This window comes from Mandrillus leucophaeus, unplaced genomic scaffold, assembly GCF_000951045.1.
Source record: "Mandrillus leucophaeus isolate KB7577 unplaced genomic scaffold, Mleu.le_1.0 Scaffold399, whole genome shotgun sequence".
NCBI lineage: Eukaryota > Metazoa > Chordata > Mammalia > Primates > Cercopithecidae > Mandrillus > Mandrillus leucophaeus.
In genome coordinates this window covers 975,174-978,266 of record NW_012104242.1, presented here as the reverse complement: position 1 = coordinate 978,266, position 3,093 = coordinate 975,174, and the positions used below count along the sequence as shown (strand labels likewise).

The 3,093-nt window shown below is 49.8% G+C and overlaps 1 long non-coding RNA gene across 1 annotated transcript in view; it reads right to left on the bottom strand.

The window, feature by feature from the left end:
- Positions 1-278: 278 nt before the first annotated feature.
- LOC105547827 overlaps positions 279-3,093 on the bottom strand; it is an 11,988-nt gene continuing 9,173 nt past the window's right edge. Inside the window, exons 2-3 of the long non-coding RNA XR_001007282.1 lie at positions 784-836; positions 279-542 (exon numbers count right to left, since the gene is read on the bottom strand). This is a non-coding gene — a long non-coding RNA (uncharacterized LOC105547827). The remainder of the gene's footprint in view (positions 543-783; positions 837-3,093) is intronic.

Genomic DNA, 3,093 nt, shown 5'->3' with positions numbered 1-3,093 from the left:
GTGAGCGGAGACCATGCCACTGCACTCCAGCCTAGGTGACAGAGTGAGACTGTCTCAAAAAAAAAAAAAAGAAGAAGAAGTCAGCTTGGGCTGTGATCATCTGAAAGCTCAAGTGCGGCTGGAGGGTCTGCTTCCAAGAGGCCTCCTTGGCTGTGGGCTCCTCTCCATGTGGGCCTCTCTCAGGGGTGCAGGGAGGCCTAAGACATGTCAGCTGGCTCCCCTCAAAGTGAGATTTCCAGGAGAGGGAAGTTCTTTTCTTATCTCATGGAATCACAAAATTATCAGAATTTTCCGTGTTTATTATGATCTTCCTGCCTGGGTTCCCCATTGATTCAGAGCTAAATATGAGTGACACTCCCGGCATGGGACTGTGGGTGGGGATGGGGGAACGCACATCCAAACCATGTCAGTGGCATATCAGTATTTTTCTTTTTAAAAGTGAGATATGTTAACTCATCGTGTGGTACACTTTGCAGAGGTTGCTCCATTGGAAACAGAACCGACTTCCAGGACAGAGGTTCTTCTGGTCTTTGGGCTTGAGTCTGTGCAAATAGGACATTTGTAAAAGAAGATTCCGGTTAAAATAAATTACTCTAGGGAAATGCATCTGACTCCGGAGAGAAAACTTGGTGGGGAGGAGGAACATGGAATTTGGTACTGGAACCAGTGAGGGGTTGGGTTCCTGGGAAGGTCACACAATCAGGCAGCTTCAGTCCCTTCTCTGACCTCATCTCCCTGTTCCCTACGACACCCCCCATATTCCTTGACAGAATTATCTCTCACCTCTTCCATTCCTGAGCTGTCTCCATCATGAACTTCTTGTAATAAATCTAGATCTAAACAGGCAAGGGAAAAATACAAATAGCTAACAAACATGAAAATGTGCTCAAATGCCCTTAACATAGGGAATATAAATTAAGGCAAAAATAGATACGTTGGGGAATTTCAAACAGTGGAGAATGTGATTGAATGCCTCTGAACAGTGGCACCTCACAATTTCCACCAATGTATACTTCTCTAGGTATAGTTCAAGATATACATAATTCAGATTTTAAAAATAATGTACTGAGCCATGCATGCTAGTTTGAGCCTATTATCCCAGGTACTTAGGAGGCTGAGGTGGGAGGATCGCTTGAGCCCAGGAGTTAGAGGTTGCAGGGAGCTATGATCACACCATTGCACTCCAGTCTAGGTGATAGGCTGAGGCCCTGTTTCAAAAAAAAAAAAAAAAAGACAAATAAATAAATAACTGAAATAACAATACAGCACAACAAAAGCATTGCTCTTTTGGTAAACAGAGCACGGAACACCAGATCACCAGAACACCAGGCGGAATTGCAATCGCTTAAAAAACAAGTATCAGGCCGGGCGCAGTGGCTCACACCTGTAATCCCAGCACTTGGGAGGCCGAGGCAGGCGGATCACTTGAGGTTAGGAGTTCAAGACCAGACTGGCCAACATGGGGAGACCCCGTCTCTACCAAAAATACAAAAATTAGCCAGGCATGGTGGCAGGCACCTGTAATCTCAGCTACTCAGGAGGCTGAGGAAGGAGAATCGCTTGAACCTGGGAGCAGAGGTTGCAGTGAACCGAGATCATGCCACTGCACTCCAGCCTGGGCGACAAGAGCAAAACTCTGTCTCAAAAAAAAAAAAAAAAAAATCAAAACAAACAAACAAACCAAAAAAACAAAGTAAGGTCATGGGGAATCGGGACTGTCCCTGATTAGCTGGTCTTAAATGGGGGCTGGAGAAGGACTTCCACGAACACAACAGGTAACAGCTCTGAAGAGGAGGAAGAGCAGGCTGAGTCCCTGGCACCCGCACGTGTGAGTGGGCAGCGAAGTGGACACAAGTGGACACTGGCAACGTCCATCCTCCTCTAAGCACCTGCCTCAAGCATTTTTACAGACCCCATCATTTCTCCACCCTACCAGCCCACCCTCATCTTCAGCAAACAACCTGACCTCGTCATCCACAAGGCTGAAGTCCAGGGCTCTGAGCTCCTGTAAGTCTTAGAGGAAGTGCATCCTATGTCCTGGCCAACACTCGCCTCTCCGGCTGAGCCTGTGATTTTGCCAAATCAAGATTTTAAGTTCCAGCTTTCCACCCAACATCCCTGCAGCGTTTAGGTCAACCTCTGCCTGTCACCTGAATACCGTAACTTCTATGTGAAGCATCTTTTCAAAGTCTCGCAGTGGCCTCCCGGATACAGTCTGGCGTTGACGGGCCACCCCAGGATGAGCCTAGCTCACACCTCTCCTAGGCTCTCCCAGGCTCCTGCCACTTCTCCCATCATGCCTTCTGGCCCAGATGGTTCTGTTTTATCTCTTTCTTATGTACCCGACAAATGCCCATGCTGTTTTTCTGTTTCAAAAACTTTCTTTCCATTGAGGGAAACCTGTCAGTCCTTGTTAGTCTAATGCTGCTGGGCTCTTCATGCCCACTTCAGACACTGGGGCCTCCTCTGGACAGGCGCCCCGCCCCACCCCCGCCACATCCCCGGCCCCCCAGGCCCCGCATACACGCACACCCAGACCCTGGTCAGATGCCCCACGCGCGCGGGCACACCCCCAGGCAGGGCAGGTGCCTTACACACACACACCCGGCCTCTGGGCAGGTGCACACACCTGGTCCCCCCTTCCTTGTGCTCCTTCATCACAGCCCCTGCTGCACTGCCAATGAGCCTGGTTTTATGTGTTGTTTTAGCTCCTGCTTCATCGCGTGCTCCGAAGGCTGAAACTTTACCTTGGAGTTTGTATCCTCATCACCCTGCACAGTGACCAAATGGTCTCCCAAAGAGTTAAGATTACAGATGTGGGATGGGCGCGGTGGCTCACACCTGTAATCCCAGCACTTTGGGAGGCCGAGGTGGGAGGATCATGAGGTCAAAAGATTGAGACCATCCTGGCTAACACGGTGAAACCCCATCTCTCCTAAAAATACAAAAATCAGCTGGGCGTGGTGGCGGGCACCTGTAGTCCCAGCTACTCAGGGGGCTGAGGCAGGAGAATCACTTGAACCTGGGAGGTGGAGGTTGCAGTGAGCGGAGATCATGCCACTGCACTCCAGCCTGGTGACAGAGTGAGACTCC